Here is a 20,465-nt window from a genome sequence, read left to right on the forward strand (position 1 = left end):
AAAGGTCATGCTGAAATTTTCCGTGAATTTTAGCATGACTTTGCTAAAAATAGGACATATGGGGCACTTGCGACTAATGCATGGGCCGGGGTATCTTAGTACTTAATTAAGTAGGATCAACTGCCCCTTTATTCTTGCTGCATTAAACCATAGGTGGCAATAGAGCCAAGTGATTAGGCCCAACTTAGAATTCTCCTTCCCTTTTCTTGATAGGGTGTATTATTAGAAGATACCCATATGTATCAGTCAACCTAGGGTCCCTCGGCATCGATAAACCCTAAATGATGAAAACTGAACTTAGCATTTAGGGTGCCTCAGCGTCGACAAACCCTAAATGATAAAACCAGTTCGAAGGGCGTGTTTTCACCACACTGTGGATTATCTTATTGGACCCAACAGAGATGATGTAGTTTTGAATTATGAACATAGGAAATGTCGTCATCGGACGACGAAAGTCTCCCGGGGGAGTGCGACTGGTGCCACAACGGTTGAGGTCTGTGCGACAGGCCTCACCTGGATGATGATCGGCGCTTCAGCATTAAGCTCGAGGAGACCTTCGAAGTTGAAACGGTACGCAACGACGACAAGTGCTTTTTTCATAATTAAGCATGACTTCAACTATTTCAACGTGTAATTTCATCTTTTACAATTCGAGTATAGTTTATCCCATGCCATGCAAGACGCTATGTCTTGGAGAGGATGGATTTTGAAGATCATGAAAATTTTGAAACGAAGAAAATTCACCTAAGGACACATCATGATGTGGATTTTGAAGTAAATCTGTATAATGCTGAGAGCGTAACCCATTTTGGTTGCAAAAATTGGGAAGCATTTTGCAAGATGTATGGTTTTGATGAGGGTATGCTTGTCACCATGGATCTTGGTGATCCTGACATCGACCAAGACAATATGGACATTTGGGTCCTTGTTGATACGCCTCCAGTTCTACCGCTATGTGAGTTTCTCAAACATAGTTAATTATTAACTAATTTATATTGTTTATTTCAAAATAGTTGACAACTTATTTCCATTGACAGCTTATTTTGATTGTTCAAAAAATGTGCGGAACATGGTAGACGAAACCCACTACACCGATGGCTCCGAGTTAACTTATCAGGAGAAAAATCATCTGGTCGGATTTTGTACTGATCTTGAGAATTACAATATCTACAATCAAACTCCTCAACATTATGGTCAATACGTGCCACTAGTGCACGTGTTGAACTACGGTAACTACCATGGAGGTACCCTCGTAAGATTTTTTACTATTATGACATCCGTGCATCTTTTGCATACTTCTAAAACTAGTACATCATTGCTAACTATGAAGTTATTACTATGTTTTTCAACAGAGAATCCCAGAGGATTGTGTGCCTCATTTGATGTATCGGAATGGCAGCCTTCATGTTTTGAACTTATATCCAGGTCATCCTACGAATCTCAACTGTCCATACCGGATTTCTAGAAGAAGTGGAGACATGCTAATCAGAGAATGGAAAAATGTATGGACAGTCGTAAGGAGGTTCTTGGAAGCAAAAGGAAGCGCCGTGCAAGAATTGGAGACAGGATGATCTCCATTCTCCATAATGGAGAGTCAGGGTCTATATTGTTTTATGCTATTTTACCTTAAATAGGGTATTTAGGTCCTGCCTAATACTGATGATCATGTGCTAAGAATAATTAAGTAGGGTTGGTTCGATGACTATCAGGATGATGATCGTATGACTTGTTATTAATAACGAGTAGAAGTTGTATGATGATGATTAGTAGGACTTGTTAGGATTAGTATTACTTTCGACAAACTCGCTACTCGCAGTCTCGAGACTTGTAATGTTCTATCTTTGTTTGGTCTTTTGAATTCGGAGACTAATATGATGAATTGTATTCGGAGACTAATCTTCTATTGTATTCGATGAATCTGCTGTTGCTGTGTGGTGCTGTTTATATTCTGTCCAATAATATATTTTGTAATCTGTGCAAATATCAGAAAAGAAAAAAATTCCTAATATACATACTAATGGCGCATCACCCCAACGTGCGCCATTAGTATGCCAAAGGATACTAATGGCGCATCACCCAGCAGTGCGCCATTAGTATGGCAAAGCACATGGGTAAATATGGCCCCCTGGGAGGCATACTAATGGCGCACCGTGGCCTATACTAATGGCGCACTGGCTGGTGCGCCATTAGTATACCAGATACTAATGGCGCACCAGTGGTGCGCCATTAGTAAAAAATACTAGTGGCGTGGTACTAGTGGCGCACCAGTAGTGCGCCATTAGTAGGCAAAACTGGTGCGCCACTAGTAGGCCTTTTCCTAGTAGTGAGAGTTGATGTTGGACAAGGAAGACAACGTAATGGGTTATGTTTTCTTATATCTGAGATAAAGTATATTGTCATGGATCATCCAACATGTTGAGCTTGCCTTTCCCCCTCATGCTAGCCAAATTCTTTGCACCAAGTAGAGATACTACTTGTGCTTCCAAAAACCCTTAAACCAGTTTTGCCATGAGAGTCCACTATATCTACCTATGGATTGAGTAAGATCCTTCAAGTAAGTTGTCATCGGTGCAAGCAATAAAAATTGCTCTCTAAATATGTATGATTGATTTGTGTGGAGGAAATAAGCTTTATACGATCTTGTGATGTGGAAGAAATAAAAGCGACGGACTGCATAATAAAGGTCTATATCACAAGTGGCAATATAAAGTGACGTTCTTTCGCATTAAGATTTTGTGCATCCAACTCTGAAAGCGCATGGCAACCTCTGCTTCCCTCTGCGAAGGGCCTATCTTTTATTATTATCTTCTACCTTATGCAAGAGTCATGGTGATCTTCACCTTTCCTTTTTACATTTTATCCTTTGGCAAGCACAGGATGTTGGAAAGATCATGATATATATATATATATATATATATATATATATATATATATATATATATATATATATATAAAATTGGATGTGGGTTAGCATGAATTATTATTGTTGACATTACCCTTGAGGTAAAAGGTTGGGAGGCGAAACTATAAGCCCCTATCTTTCTCTGTGTCCGATTAAAAGTCCGTAACCACAAGTATTGCGTGGGTGTTAGCAATTATGAAAGACTAAATGATAGTTGAGTATGTGGACTTGCTATAAAGCGCTGACATAGACTCTTTCTGATGTTATGATAAATTGCAATTGCCTCAATGACTGAGATTATAGTTTGTTAGTTCTCAATAAAGTTTCTGATTCCTACTTTGCATTGTGAATAGATTATTACTTGAGCATAAGAAATCATATGACAATATCCATATATGTTGCTGTTATGAGAATAATCATGATGCCCTCATGTCCGTATTTTATTTTATCGACACCTCTACCTCTAAACATGTGGACATATTTATCGTTATCAGCTTCCGCTTGAGGACAAGCGAGGTCTAAGCCTGGGGGAGTTGATACGTCCATTTTGCATCATGCTTTTATATCGATATATATTTACTGCATTATGGGCTGTTATTACACATTATGTCACAATACTTATGCCTATTCTCTCTTATTTTACAAGGTTTACATAAGGAGGGAGAATGCCGGCAGCTGGAATTCTGGGCTGGAAAAGGAGCAAATATTAGAGACCTATTATGCAGAACTCCAAAAGTCCTAAAACTCCACGAAAGTCATTTTTGGAAATAATAAAAAATATTGAGCGGAAGAAATACTAGAGGGGGCCCACACCCTGGCCACGAGGGTGGGGGCGCGCCCTACCCCCTGGGCGCGCCCCCTGCCTCGTGGGCCCCCTGTTGACTCTCCGATGCCCATCTTTCGTCCGAAGAAAAATCATAAGCAAGCTTTCGGGACGAGACTCCGCCGCCACGAGGAGGAACCTTGGCGGAACCAATCTAGGGCTCCGGCAGAGCTGTTCTGCTAGGGACACTTCCCTCCGGGAGGGGGAAATCATCGCCATCGTCATCACCAACGCTCCTCTCACCGGGAGAGGGCAATCTCCATCAACATCTTCACCAGCACCATCTCCCCTCAAACCCTAGTTCATCTCTTGTATCCAATTCTTGTCTCTAAGTCTGGGATTGGTACATGTAGGTTGCTAGTAGTGTTGATTACTCCTTGTAGTTGATGCTAGTTTGTTTATTTGGTGGAAGATCATATGTTCAGATCCTTTATGCATATTAATACTCCTCTGATTATGAACATGAATATGCTTTGTGAGTAGTTACGTTTGTTCCTGAGGACATGGGAGAAGTCTTGCTATTAGTAGTCATGTGAATTTGGTATTCGTTCGATATTTTGATGAGATGTATGTTGTCTATCCTCTAGTGGTGTTATGTGAATGTCGACTACATGACACTTCACCATTATTTGGGCCTAGAGGAAGGCATTGGGAAGTAATAAGTAGATGATGGGTTGCTAGAGTGACAGAAGCTTAAACCCTAGTTTATGCGTTGCTTCGTAAGGGGCTGATTTGGATCCATGTGTTTCATGCTATGGTTAGGTTTACCTTCATACTTATTTTGTAGTTGCGGATGCTTGCAATAGGGGTTAATCATAAGTGGGATGCTTGTCCAAGTATGGACAGCACCCAGGCACCGGTCCACCGACATATCAAATTATCAAAGTACCAAACGCGAATCATATGAACGTGATGAAAACTAGCTTGACGATAATTCCCATGTCTCCTCAGGAGCATTTTCATTTATATAAGAGTTTGTCTAGGCTTGTCCTTTGCTACAAAAAGGATTGGGCCACCTTGCTGCACTTTATTTACTTTTGTTACTTGTTGCTCATTACCAATTATCTTATCACAAAACTATCTATTACCTATAATTTCAGTGCTTGCAGAGAATACCTTGCTGAAAACCGCTTATCATTTCCTTCTGCTCCTCGTTGGGTTTGACACTCTTACTTATCGAAAGGACTACGATAGATCCCCTATACTTGTGGGTCATCAGGAGTATTTTCGTTTAAGGCTAGAATTACTCTACATAAACACATTGCTTAGTGATTGCACATTTTCTGTTGTAGATCAATGGCACCACCTGCTCAACCCAACTTTGCATTGAAATCAATTCTGGAAAAGGATAAACTGAATGGAACAAATTTTACCACCTGGTATAGAAATCTGAGAATTGTTCTCAAGCATGATAAAAAGGAATATGTTCTAGAGGATCCACTTCCAGAGGAACCTGCCGATAATGCTAGTGCCAGATGACTAAGTCTCCTTTCGTAAAGAGTTGCGAGAGGGCGTCCGAGCTGTTGGAGCTTATACACAGCGATGTGTGTGGTCCAATGAGCACAACAGCCAGAGGCGGCTATCAGTACTTCGTGACTTTTACCGACGACTTGAGTAGATATGGATATATCTATTTGATGAGGCACAAGTCGGAAACTTTTGAAAAGTTCAAAGAGTTTCAGAACGAAGTTGAGAATCAGCTCGGCAAGACTATAAAGCTTCTGCGATCTGATCATGGAGGTGAGTACATGAGCCAAGAGTTTGATGATCATCTGAAAAGACGAGGTATAGTACCTCAGCTCACACCTCCGGGTACGCCACAGAGAAACGGCGTGTCGGAACGGAGGAATCGTACCTTGTTGGACATGGTTCGATCTATGATGAGCAAATCGGATTTACCCTTGTCATTCTGGGGATACGCTCTAGAAACTGCAGCTTTCACACTTAACAGGGTACCATCAAAATCCGTAGACAAGACACCACATGAGATGTGGACCGGGAAGAGTCCCAGTTTGTCTTTTCTAAAGATTTGGGGTTGTGAAGCATTTGTCAAGTGACTTATGTCGGACAAGCTTACACCCAAGTCAGATAAATGCATATTCGTGGGATATCGGAGGGAAACCTTGGGATATAGCTTCTACAACCGGGAAGAGAACAAAGTGTTTGTTTCTCGGAACGGGATTTTCCTTGAGAAAGAGTTTCTCAGTCGGGAGGTGCTACCTCTTGAGCACTGCGTTGGCTTTCCCTTGAAGAGGAAAGGGTGATGCAGCAAAGTAGCATAAGTATTTCCCTCAGTTTTTGAGAACCAAGGTATCAATCCAGTAGGAGGCCACGCACGAGTCCCTCGCACCTACACAAACAAATAAATCCTCGCAACCAACGCGATAAGGGGTTGTCAATCCCTACACGGTCACTTACGAGAGTGAGATATGATAAGATAATATTTTTGGTATTTTTATGATAAAGATGCAAAGTAAAATAAAAGGCAATAAAAATAACTAAGTGTTGGAAGATTAATATGATGGAAAATAGACCCGGGGGCCATACGTTTCACTAGTGGCTTCTCTCAAGAGCATAAGTATTTACGGTGGGTGAACAAATTCCTGTTGAGCCATTGACAGAATTGAGCATAGTTATGAGAATATCTAGGTATGATCATGTATATAGGCATCACGTCCGAGACAAGTAGACCGACTCCTGCCTCCATCTGCTACTATTATTCCACACATCGACCGCTATCCAGCATGCATCTAGAGTATTAAGTTCATAAGAACAGAGTAACGCTTTAAGCAAGATGACATGATGTAGAGGGATAAACTCATGCAATATGATATAAACCCCATCTTGTTATCCTCGATGGCAACAATACAATACATGCCTTGCTGCCCCTACTGTCACTGGGAAAGGACACCGCAAGATTGAACCCAAATCTAAGCACTTCTCCCATTGCAAGAAAGATCAATCTAGTAGGCCAAACCAAACTGATAATTCGAAGAGACTTGCAAAGATAACCAATCATACATAAAAGAATTCAGAAGATTCAAATATTGTTCATAGATAAACTTGACCATAAACCCATAATTCATCGGTCTCAACAAACACACCGCAAAAGAAGATTACATCGAATAGATCTCCACAAGAGAGGGGGAGAACATTGTACTAAGATCCAAAGAGAGAGAAGAAGCCATCTAGCTAATAACTATGGACCCGAAGGTCTGAGGTAAACTACTCACACATCATCGGAGAAGCTATGGTGTTGATGTAGAAGCCCTCCGTGATCGATGCCCCCTCCGGCGGAGCTCTAGAACAGGCCCCAAGATGGGATCTCACGGGTACAGAAGGTTGCGGCGGTGGAATTAGGTTTCTGGCTCCGTATCTGGTAGTTTGGGGGTACGTAGGTATATATAGGAGGAAGGAGTACGTCGGTGGAGCAACAGGGGGCCCACGAGGGTGGAGGGCGCGCCTGGGGGGTAAGCGCGCCCCCCTACCTCGTGGCCTCCTGTTTGATGTCTTGATGTAGGGTCCAAGTCCTCTGGATCACGTTCGTTCCGAAAATCACGTTCCCGAAGGTTTCATTCCGTTGGGACTCCGTTTGATATTCTTTTTCTGCGAAACTCTGAAATAGGCAAAAGACAGCAATTCTGGGCTGGGCCTCCGGTTAATAGGTTAGTCCCAAAAATAATATAAAAGTTTATAATAAAGCCCAATAATGTCCAAAAAAGAATATAATATAGCATGGAACAATCAAAAATTATAGATAGGTTGGAGACGTATCAAGCATCCCCAAGCTTAATTCCTGCTCGTCCTCGAGTAGGTAAATGATAAAAATAGAATTTTTGATGTGGAATGCTACTTGGCATAATTTCAATGTAATTATTCTTAATTGTGGTATGAATATTCAGGTCCGAAAGATTGAAGACAAAAGTTTAATATTGACATAAAAATAATAATACTTCAAGCATACTAACTAAGCAATTATGTCTTTTCAAAATAACATGGCCAAAGAAAGTTATCCCTACAAAATCATATAGTCTGGCTATGCTCTATCTTCACCACACAAAATATTTAAATCATGCACAACCCCGATGACAAGCCAAGCAATTGTTTCATACTTTTGACATTCTCAAACTTTTTCAATCTTCACGCAATACATGAGCGTGAGCCATGGACATAGCACTATATGTGGAATAGAATGGTGGCTGTGGAGAAGACAAAAAGGAGAAGATAGTCTCACATCAACTAGGCGTATCAACGGGCTATGGAGATGCCCATCAATAGATATCAATGTGAGTGAGTAGGGATTGCCATGCAACGGATGCACTAGAGCTATAAGTATATGAAAGCTCAACAAAAGAAACTAAGTGGGTGTGCATCCAACTCGCTTGCTCACGAAGACCTAGGGCATTTTGAGGAAGCCCATCATTGGAATATACAAGCCAAGTTCTATAATGAAAAAGTCCCACTAGTATATGAAAGTGATATCATAGGAGACTCTCTATCATGAAGATAATGGTGCTACTTTGAAGCACAAGTGTGGTAAAAGGATAGTAACATTGTCCCTTCTCTCTTTTTCTCTCATCATTTTTTTTATTTGGGCCTTTTATTCTTTTTTTTATGGCCTCTTTTTTTCGTCCGGAATCTCATCCCGACTTGTGGGGGAATCATAGTCTCCATAATCCTTTCCTCACTTGGGACAATGCTCTAAAAATGATGATCATCACACTTTTATTTTCTTACAACTCAATAATTACAACTCAATACTTAGAACAAAATATTACTCTATGTGAATGCCTCCAGCGGTGTACCGGGATATGCAATGAATCAAGAGTGACATGTATGAAAGAATTATTAATGGTGGCTTTGCCACAAATACTATGTCAACTACATGATCATGCAAAGGAATATGACAATGATGGAGCGTGTCATAGTAAACGGAACGGTGGTAAGTTGCATGGCAATATATCTCGGAATGGCTATGGAAATGCCATAATAGGTAGGTATGGTGGCTGTTTTGAGGAAGGTATATGGTGGGTGTATGATACCGGCGAAAAGTGCGCGGTATTAGAGAGGCTAGCAATGGTGGAAGGAGGAAAAGTGCGTATAATCCATGGACTCAACATTAGTCATAAAGAACTCATATACTTATTGCAAAAATCTACATGTTATCAAAGCAAAGTATTGCGCGCATGCTCCTAGGGGGATAGATTGGTAGGAAAAGACCATCGCTCGTCCCCGACCGCCACTCATAAGGAAGACAATCAATAAATAAATTATGCTCCGACTTCATCACATAACGGTTCACCATACGTGCATGCTACGGGAATCACAAACTTTAACACAAGTGTTTCTCAAATTCAAAACTACTCAACTATCATGACTCTAATATCACCATCTTCATATCTCAAAACAATTATCAAGCATCAAACTTCTCTAGTATTCAATACACTCATAAAAAAATTTCTTTTACTAATCTTGTATGCCTATTATTGTTAAAGCAAACTACCATGCTGTTTTGTAGGACTCTCAAAATAATCTAAGTGAAGCATGAGAGAACAATAGTTTCTATAAAACAAGATCACCACCGTGCTCTAAAAGATATAAGTGAAGCACTAGAGCAAAAACTATATAACTCAAAAGATATAAGTGAAGCACATAGAGTATTCTAATAATTTCCGAATCATGTGTGTCTCTCTCAAAAGGTGTGTACAGCAAGTATTATTGTGGTAAACTAAAAATCAAAGACTCAAATCATACAAGACGCTCCAAGCAAAACACATATCATGTGGTGAATAAAAATATAGCTCCAAGTAAAGTTACCGATGGAAGTAGACGAAAGATGGGATGCCTTCCAGGGCATCCCCAAGCTTTGGCTTTTAGGTGTCCTTAGATTATATTGGGGGTGCCATGGGCATCCCAAATCTTAGGCTCTTGCCATTCCTTGTTCCATAATCCATCAAATCTTTCACCCAAAACTTGAAAACTTCACAACACAAAACTCAGCAGAAAATCTCATGAGCTCCGTTAGCGAAAGAAAACAAAAGACCACTTCAAGGTACTGTAATGAACTCATTATTTATTTATATTGGTGTTAAACCTACTGTATTCCAACTTCTCTACGATTTATAAACTATTTTACTAGCCATAGATTCATCAAAATAAGCAAACAACACACGAAAAACAGAATCTGTCAAAAACAGAACAGTCTGTAGTAATCTGTAACTAACACAAACTTCTAGAACTCCAAAAATTCAACCAAAATAGGAAGACCAAGAAAATTTGTTTATTGATCAGAAGCAATTGGAATCAATATTTTATCACGTTCTGGTGATTTTTAACAATTGTTTTTGTGAACAGAAAGTTTCTGGAATTTACAGCAAGATCAAATAACTATCATCCAAAAAGATCCTATAGGTTTAACTTGGCACAAATACTAATTAAAATAAAAAAAACACATCTAACCAGAGGCTAGATCAAAGATTTATTTCTAAACAGAAGAAAAAAGTAAAAAAGTAAAAGTAAAATTGGGTTGCCTCCCAACAAGCGCTATAGTTTAACGCCCCTAGCTAGGCATAAAAGCAATGATAGATCTAGGTATTGCCATCTTTGGTACGCAATACATAAGTGGCTCTCATAATAGATTCATAAGGTAATTTTATTTTCTTTCTAGGGAAGTGTTCCATGCCTTTCTTTAATGGAAATTGGAATCTAATATTCCCTTCCTTCATATCAATAATTGCACCAATCGTTCTAAGGAAAGGTCTACCAAGAATAATAGAACATGAAGGATTGCAATCTATGTCAAGAACAGTAAAATCTACGGGCACATAATTCCTATTTGCAACAATAAGAACATCATTAATTCTTCCCATAGGTTTCTTAATAGCGGAATCCGCAAGGTGCAAATTTAAAGAGCAATCATCAAAATCACGGAAACCTAATAAATCACATAAAGTCTTTGGAATCGTGGAAACACTAGCACCCAAATCACACAAAGAATAGCATTCATGATCTTTAATTTTAATTTTAATAGTAGGTTCCCATTCATCATAAAGTTTTCTAGGGATAGAAACTTCCAACTCAAGTTTTTCTTCATAAGATTGCATGAAAGCATCAACGATATGTTTGGTAAAGGCTTTATTTTGACTATAAGCATGTGGAGAATTTAGCATGGATTGCAACAAGGAAATACAATCTATCAAAGAGCAATTATCATAATTAAATTCCTTGAAATCCAAAATAGTGGGTTCATTAATATCTAATGTTTTGATCTCTTCAATCCCACTTTTATCGATTTTAGCATCAAGATCCAAAAACTCTGAATTTTTGGAACGCCTTCTAGGTAAAGGTGGATCATATTCAGTCCCATAATTATCAAGATTCATATTGCAAAACAAAGATTTAATAGGTGACACATCAATAACTTTTAGATCTTCATCTTTATTTTCAAAGAAACTAGAAGAACACGCTTTTACAAAGCAATCTTTCTTAGCACGCATCCTAGCGGTTCTTTCTTTGCACTCATCAATGGAAATTCTCATGGCTTTGAGAGACTCATTGATATAATGCTTAGGTGGAATAGATCTAAGTTTCAAAGAATCAACATCAAGAGAAATTCTATCAACGTTCCTAGCCAATTCATCAACTTTAAGCAATTTTTCTTCAAGCAAGGCATTGAAATTCTTTTGCGAATTCATAAATTCCTTAACACTAGTCTCAAATTCAGAAGGCATCTTATTAAAGTTTCCATAAGAATTGTTGTAGGAATTACCATAATTATTAGAGGAATTACTAGGATAAGGCCTAGGATTAAAGTTTCCTCTATACGCGTTGTTACCAAAATTATTCCTACCAACAAAATCCACATCAAAAGATTCATTATTATTCTCAATCAAAGTAGACAAAGGCATATCATTAGGATCAGAAGAAACACTCTTAGTAGCAAATAATTTCATAAGTTAATCCATCTTTCCACTCAAAACATTAATTTCTTCTATCGCATGCACTTTTTTATTAGTAGATCTTTCAGTGTGCCATTGAGAATAATTAACCATAATATTATCTAGAATTTTAGTAGCTTCTCCTAAAGTGATTTCCATAAAAGTGCCTCCCGCGGCTGAATCTAAAAGATTTCTAGAAGCAAAATTCAATCCGGCATAGAAATTTTGTATAATCATCCACAAATTTAAATCATGCGTAGGGCAATTACGTATCATTACTTTCATCCTCTCCCAAGCTTGTGCAACATGTTCATGATCAAGTTGCTTAAAATTCATAATATCGTTTCTAAGAGAGATGATCTTAGCGGGAGGAAAATACTTAGAGATAAAAGCATCTTTGCACTTATTCCAAGAATCAATAATATTTTTAGGCAAAGACGAAAACCAAGCTTTAGCACGATCTCTAAGCGAAAAAGGAAATAGCTTCAATATAACAATATCATTGTCCACATCTTTCTTATTTTTCATATCACACAAATCAACGAAGCTATTTAGATGGGTAGCGGCATCTTCACTAGGAAGGCCGGCGAATTGATCTTTCATGACAAGATTCAACAAAGCAGTATTGATTTCACAAGATTCAGTATCGGTAAGAGGAGCAATCGGAGTGCTAAGGAAATCATTGTTGTTGGTATTGGTAAATTCACACAATTTAGTGTTATCTTGAGCCATCGTGACAAGCAAGCAATCCAACACACGAGCAAACAAGAGATGGGCAAAAGAGGCAAACGAAAAAGAGAGGGCGAATAAAACGGCAAGGGTGAAGTGGGGGAGAGGAAAATGAGAGGCAAATGGCAAATAATGTAATGCGGGGGATAAGGGTTTATGATGGGTACTTGGTATGTTGACTTTTGCGTAGACCTCCCTGGCAACGGCGCCAGAAATCCTTCTTGCTACCTCTTGAGCACTGCGTTGGTTTTCCCTTGAAGAGGAAAGGGTGATGCAGCAAAGTAGCGTAAGTATTTCCCTCAGTTTTTGAGAACCAAGGTATCAATCCAGTAGGAGGCCACGCACGAGTCCCTCGCACCTACACAAACAAATAAATCCTCGCAACCAACGCGATAAGGGGTTGTCAATCCCTACACGGTCACTTACGAGAGTGAGATCTGATAGATATGATAAGATAATATTTTTGGTATTTTTATGATAAAGATGCAAAGTAAAATAAAAGGCAATAAAAATAACTAAGTGTTGGAAGATTAAAATGATGGAAAATAGACCCGGGGGCCATAGGTTTCACTAGTGGCTTCTCTCAAGAGCATAGGTGAACAAATTACTGTTGAGAAATTGACATAATTGAGCATAGTTATGAGAATATCTAGGTATGATCATGTATATAGGCATCATGTCCGAGACAAGTAGACCGACTCCTGCCTGCATCTACTACTTTACTCCACACATCGACCGCTATCCAGCATGCATCTAGAGTATTAAGTTCATAAGAACAGAGTAACGCTTTAAGCAAGATGACATGATGTAGAGGGATAAACTCATGCAATATGATATAAACCCCATCTTGTTATCCTCGATGGCAACAATACAATACGTGCCTTGCTGCCCCTACTGTCACTGGGAAAGGACACCGCAAGATTGAACCCAAAGCTAAGCACTTCTCCCATTGCAAGAAAGATCAATCTAGTAGGCCAAACCAAACTGATAATTCGAAGAGACTTGCAAAGATAACCAATTATACATAAAAGAATTCAGAAGACTCAAATATTGTTCATAGATAAACTTGATCATAAACCCACAATTCATCGGTCTCAACAAACACACCGCAAAAGAAGATTACATCGAATAGATCTCCACAAGAGAGGGGGAGAACATTGTACTAAGATCCAAAAAGAGAGAAGAAGCCATCTAGCTAATAACTATGGACCCGAAGGTCTGAGGTAAACTACTCACACATCATCGGAGAGGCTATGGTGTTGATGTAGAATCCCTCCGTGATCGATGCCCCTCCGGCGGAGCTCCGGAACAGGCCCCAAGATGGGATCTCACGGGTACAGAAGGTTGCGGCGGTGGAATTAGGTTTTTGGCTCCTTATGGTAGTTTGGGGGTACGTAGGTATATATAGGAGGAAGGAGTACGTCGGTGGAGCAACAGGGGGCCCACGAGGGTGGAGGGCGCGCCTGGGGGGTAGGCGCGCCCCCTACCTTGTGACCTCCTGTTTGATGTCTTGACGTAGGGTCCAAGTCCTCTGGATCACGTTCGTTCCGAAAATCACGTTCCCGAAGGTTTCATTCCGTTTGGACTCCGTTTGATATTCTTTTTCTGCGAAACTCTGAAATAGGCAAAAAACAGCAATTCTGGGATGGGCCTCCGGTTAATAGGTTAGTCCCAAAAATAATATAAAAGTGTATAATAAAGCCCAATAATGTCCAATACAGAATATAATATAGCATGGAAAAATCAAAAATTATAGATATGTTGGTGACGTATCAGGAGGCCAGTGGGAGGACGGTCCGACTCGAAGAAATTTGGGGACCACTCGGGGACGGCTCGGCTGATGATGAGATCATACAAGAGTCAGTCAAGGAACCCACAGTGGAAGCGGCACCGGAACCACGGAGGTCGGAAAGATTGCGCAGAGTGCGCGATGTATTGTTGCTAGAAAGCGACGAGCCGGCCACGTATGCGGAAGCGATGGTGAGCCCAGATTCCGAGGCATGGCTGGAGGCCATGAGATCCGAGTTAAAGTCCATGGATGAGAATCAAGTCTGGGACTTGGTTGATCCGCCGCCTGGCGTAACGGCCATTGGTTGCAAATGGGTCTTTAAGAAGAAAACCGATGTGGATGGAAATGTTCAGATCCACAAAGCTCGGCTTGTCGCTAAGGGTTATGGACAAGTTCAAGGAATTGACTACGACGAGACTTACTCGCCGGTAGCGATGCTCATGTCGGTGAGGATCGTACTAGCTATAGCTGCATATTTCGATTACGAGATATGACAGATGGATGTCAAGACGGCTTTCCTTCACGGTAATTTAACCGAGGACGTGTATATGATCCAACCCGAGGGTTTTGTCGATCCGACTAGCATTAGTAAGGTATGCAAGCTCAAGAGATCCATTTATGGATTGAGGCAAGCATCTCGGAGTTGGAACATTCGTTTTGATGAGGTCGTCACTGGTTTCGGTTTCATCAAAAGCGAAGAGGACTCTTGTTTATACAAGAAGTTAAGTGGGAGCTCGATAGTGTTTTTGATCTTGTACGTGGATGACATACTACTGATTGGAAATGATGTTTCGATGCTGAACTCGGTCAAGGAATCATTGAATGGCAAGTTTTCGATGAAGGACCTTGGTGAGGCAATGTACATTTTAGACATTAAGATCTATAGAGGTAGATCGAGGAGGCTGCTCGGTTGAAGCCAGAGCACGTACATAGATAAAGTGTTGAAGCGGTTCAACATGAGTGAGGCGAAGAAAGGGTTCTTGCCACTCTCACATGGTATAAGGCTAAGCGAGACTCAGAGTCCTTCAACATCTGATGAGCGAAGCAGGATGAGTAGGATTCCGTATGCCTCGGCAATCGGATCCATCATGTATTCCATGATATGTACAAGGCCAGATGTTGCTTTTGCGATAAGCCTGACAAGCAGATACCAGGCCAACCCAGGTGAGAGTCACTGGGCAGCGGTAAAGACTATTTTGAAGTACCTGAAAAGGACTAAAGAGATGTTCCTAGTTTATGGATGTGAGGAAGAGCTCGTCGTAAGGGGTTACGCCGACGCTAGTTTCCAAACCGACAGAGATGATTGTCAATCACAGTCCGGATTCGTGTACGTCATGAATGGAGGAGCAGTGACTTGTATGAGTTCCAAGCAAGATACGGTGGCCGATTCTACCACAGAAGCCGAATACATTGCGGCTTGTGAAGCTGCGAAGGAAGGTGTTTGGATCCGGAACTTTCTGGATGATCTTGGTATTTTCCCAGCCTCGGTAAAACCGTTGGACCTTTATTGTGATAATTCTGGTGCCATCGCACAAGCGAAGGAGGCGACAAATCACCACAAGGTCAGACACATAGATCGGAAATATCACCTGATACGAAAGATCGTAAAGAATGGTGATGTAGAGTTATGCAAGATTCACACGGATGCAAATGTTGCAGATCCGCTGACTAAGCCACTTCCACAACCCAAGCATGAGGGGCACGTTAGAGCTATGGGCATTCGATGTCTATTTGATTGACTCTAGTGCAAGTGCGAGACTGTTGGAGATATGCCCTAGAGGCAATCATGTATGATGATATTTCCTATGTGTTTATGAATAAATATAGTCCTTGGACATTATCAATGATGTGTATCAGCAAGTACGTGACTTTTTTGTGGCACTATGCTGTGACAGCCTGGTTTTTTCCCTCTCTCATTTGCTTGATTTTTATTTGGATTAAATTTGAAACTTGGAGTTTTTTAATCTTTTCATATGGACTTAAACACTTGGGTACTCTTGGCTTTCACCCAAGTGCTCCATTTCCCTCTCTGATCATCATTCCCCTTCTGATCCATCCCAAAATAATCTTTGGAATATTTTTCTTAAAAGAAAAATATTCATTTTCTCTCAAAAACCCTAGCCAGATCAGTATGCTCCAAAGCAACCCTAATTTTTATGGCCCAGAAAAATCTGAGATAATTCACAAATATTCTTTGAACCCTAGGGCACCTTCCTGAGCAAAAATATTTCATCACTTTTTGGAATATTTTTTCTACAGAAAATATTTTCTGTTCTGGACAGAAATGGTGGTTTCTATAGCAACTACCATTTTACTTGCTCCGTTGTGCCTGGGTTTTCTTGTGCATTTTCACGTTAGTAACTCTTGGCTAACCACCAAAGCACAGCCTCTAACTCCCAGCCATTTGACCTCAGTAACCTCTCAAAGTTACTGACCAGAAACTTACCTGACGTGTAAAAACTTCTCTACTGCACCTGGATCCAAACCAAAGCGTGGTAACATCTCAAACTACCACGAACAACATGCCAGACATGAAGTTTAGGCTTAGCTCGACCTGATGTCATAGTCCACGCGGCGACCGCGTTCGTCCAGGGGTGCTGGCATGCGTGTCGACGCGCTCTGAGTGCCGCCGAGCGCTCTGTTTCGCACGTGCTCGCTTCCCCGACTGCCGTAGCGCGCCAAACTTCGCCACCATATTCGTCTCAACTCCCTTAACTCCCCTCTGGCGCTCGCCGACGCCGGAGCTTGCCGCAGCGAGCACGGGCACGGTCCGGCCAACCCAACAGTGCGGTGTGCACTGTGCTCGTCGCCTTCTCCTCGTTCCTGTGCTCGTCTCCGTCCGCCAACAGTTGCCGCGTGAGCTGCGTCGCCTTCTTCCCCTCTCACTGACGCCGCTCGTCGCCGGGCGCCGTGGACAGGTGTCCACCGGCGGAGCCCGAAGCCCCCTCGCCGCTCGCCTATAAATGGAGCCACCCCCAGCCTCCTCGAGCACCATCCAGCACTCCCACACACCCCACAAGCGAGTAGGAAACCGTAGCCCGGCCGGGCAGGGCTCGGGCCGCCGTCCCCGAGGTCGAGCTCGCCGGTGATCCCCTCTGGTCGCCGCGGTAGCTCCAGCCCCTCCCAGGCCAGGGCGACCCTTCCAGGGCCTCCGCCCCTCTCCGGTGAAGCCGTTCCGCCCCTCTGGAGCCCCTGGAGTTGCCTCTGCTCGCTGTCTTCTTCGTCTCCGGCTACCACCGTGTTCTGCCTCCGCTTGCGAGGTTGATTCCGAAGCCGTCCGACCGCCCCTAGCTACGCTACAGGTACGGGCAGGTGCGCCCCAACCCCCTCTTGCCATCCCTCCCTCTCGTTTCGGCTAAGGAGTCCTCGTCGCCGGCGAGAGCTCCGGCAGAGCTGCGACTCCCTCTGTTTCCTTCTCCCCCTCCTCCTAACCTGACTAGCGGGGCCCGCTAGTCAGCCACTCTGTACACGCGCGAAGCGGTACGAGTGGTGGCGCCCCTGGGCTTTACGCCTTCGACGTCACCCCCCCCCCAAGCCTGCTTATTTTTATTCAAATCCATTTGAATTTACAGAACACTTCAAACAGCCATAACTCCTCAACCATAAGTCCAAATGAATTGGTTCTTTTTGCATCTTGTTCTTTGCAAAGAAATCTAGCAGCTCACCAAAGATGAGATTTTTCTGAGCTGTTTAGAATTTCTGGTGATTTTCAGAAGTGTTCTTGATATTTTCTTTTTGTGTTTAAAATTATTTTCAGAGGGTGAGGCTTGTCTTGAGGATCACCAGAAGGCTTGTGAACCTCATCTGCACTAACGCAAGCCACGGCAACATTTTCATGGTGTTATTTCAATATTTATGATTTTCTTACTTGAATGAAATGATTAATCCATGCATTTAAATAATTATTGTGTTATTTATATTCTGTTAAGTGTTTGCTAGTTAATATGCTTGATTTACAGAATGTGGAAACTAGCTTAGTTGGTGAAGCAAAGCTAGGATCTATTTGCGGTGATGATAGAAATAAATTTTGTTATGCATGTTATTAATTATTTAAAGTTATGTTCTTGCATAAATAAAATGATAAAAATTTGCTAGAAAATATTCTGTTAAGTACTTGTTTAGTCATTTTACTTGACTTACAGAATGTTTGAACCTCACTTGGTTGGTAAAGAAATTAGTATTTGTGTGTGGTAAAATCTTTGTTATTCATATGAGAAATTAATCGGAGTTACGTTCTTGCATGAGAAAATAATAAAACTTGCTGCAAAATATTTTGGTTAATATGTGAGTTTTCTTGATCAGCAAAGTAATATGAGTTGTTGATGTTTGTGCTTAGTGTGAATATGGATGACATCGGTCATTTTCGTTATTAAGTGATGCATGTGTAGTTTTGCATTTCATGGCATGCTATGACACCGGTCATTTTCATTTTAAGTTGAATCTAAATATAACTCAACTTGAATACACCGTTGACTGGGTCATGGTGCCGCTGAATTGTGTTTTTCCCAGTGCAACAACATTTGCCTTTGTGGGAAGGCCTTGATTCGGTCCATTGACATTGCCTCTGGTCGGTGCCTCCAACTAGGGAAGGTTACGTCGTGCTTACCCTGGCCCGGTAAGCAGGCATAACCTTGTGTGCCCGTTGTTGAGATTATGGTACCGGGTCCCCGAGTGGGATCGTTTTGGCCACGACGGTGCTTGCTGTGTCTTTGGTAGACACGGGGCCACCCAGGACTAGCCCGTTGGGGATTGGGTCGGAGTGGCCAGGAGAGTGTCATGGCAATGGAAGGGTTACGTCGGAATGTCGTTGGTCCACCCGAATGGGAGTGCGAGACCATGGGTTCCGTGGTGTGGGTACAGTGTGCTACCTCTGCAGAGTGTATAATCTATCGATAGCCGAGTCCACGGTCACGGACACCTCGTAGTAGGTCCCACCATGAGTCAACGTTTAATAAAATGTGCACACTAAGCTATGAACTTTGCATTGTTGAGGATGGCAGAAAGGCCATCGAGATATTCGGGAACAGATATTGGTCGTGGTTGTGATCGCCGTAAGGATCACGAGTTACTCTTGTTAAGACCACGTTGGTGGCTTGTTTGTGATCTAAGAATGATCACGGTGGGTAAGTTGTCCCGAGGGACGTTCGAGCATGATCACAGCATGTTTGACATATAGTGTTGCATTATTAATAATTGGTTAAGTATCATGATATTGTTTGTCATTATGATTATGCATGATGTGAGCTTGCAAGTGCATTCAATGTACTGACTTGGCGTGTCATGCCAGATTTCAGGAAAGTCTCGTTGGAGAGGAGCGCTGCTCAAGTCTAGATCGTGTCCACATCGGTGTCCCTGTGATATGGAGCTTCCGCTACGACGTTATTCCACTGCCACATAGTTGTTCTGGTCGAGGCCCCTTTATGTTCACTAAATAATGTACATATTGTTCAGCCCCACCGGGTGTGCCGCTTGGCCTCGACAGCTGTTGTAATATAAACTCTGTTCCGCTAGCATCAATAAAGCGGTTGTATTCTATACCAAGATGTTGTGTGTTGCTAGAAGACATGGTCTCTGGGCTGGCAATGCATGGTAAACCGGTCGCTCTGAGCTGGGGTGCCACAACGCTTGGTATCAGAGCCGCGCTGACTATAGGTCACGCTAGACTACGACATGTTAATTGGACGTTAGATACGAGTTTAAGTTGAGTGTCGGTAGTAATTTTTGCTGGTTGTTGCATTGCATGCATTTGGCTTATAAATTTTTATGCTAACCTGCTAATGGTTGTGGGTGTAGATGGCTCCGGTGCCGTATCCGTGCCAGTTGCAGCTGATGCCGTACACGTCACCGCACCTCCTTCGCAACGTGTGGTGTCGGCTGTACCCTCTCGGAGATGACCCAGTCTATCGTGTGTACCGGGAGCATCTAGCTGATTCAGTGTATGAGTATCACGCAGTGGTCACTCTGCGCACTAGTTCTGATTCCAGCTCTTACACTCGTACTTCTCGGAGCGAATACGCCTCCACCGCTTCTCAGCCTGTCCAGTTTGCTGCATTCGAGGTCCTTGTCGACCTTCGCTACAACGAGGTCCGAATGCAGAACCACCCAGGTTTCTATTACTACCCATCTCTGCACGACAACGGTCGTGTCCGTTTCCCTATCATTGATCCGGAGTCTGATAGCGTTGCTAGCCACCTTGCTCGTTATGTCACTGCTAGCTATCTGATGATCCACGAGCTGGCTCGAGAGCTGACTCGTGCCCGTACTGCTTTAGCCGCTGCTTTAGTC

The sequence above is a fragment of the Aegilops tauschii genome, chromosome 1 (assembly GCF_002575655.3).
Source record: "Aegilops tauschii subsp. strangulata cultivar AL8/78 chromosome 1, Aet v6.0, whole genome shotgun sequence".
NCBI lineage: Eukaryota > Viridiplantae > Streptophyta > Magnoliopsida > Poales > Poaceae > Aegilops > Aegilops tauschii.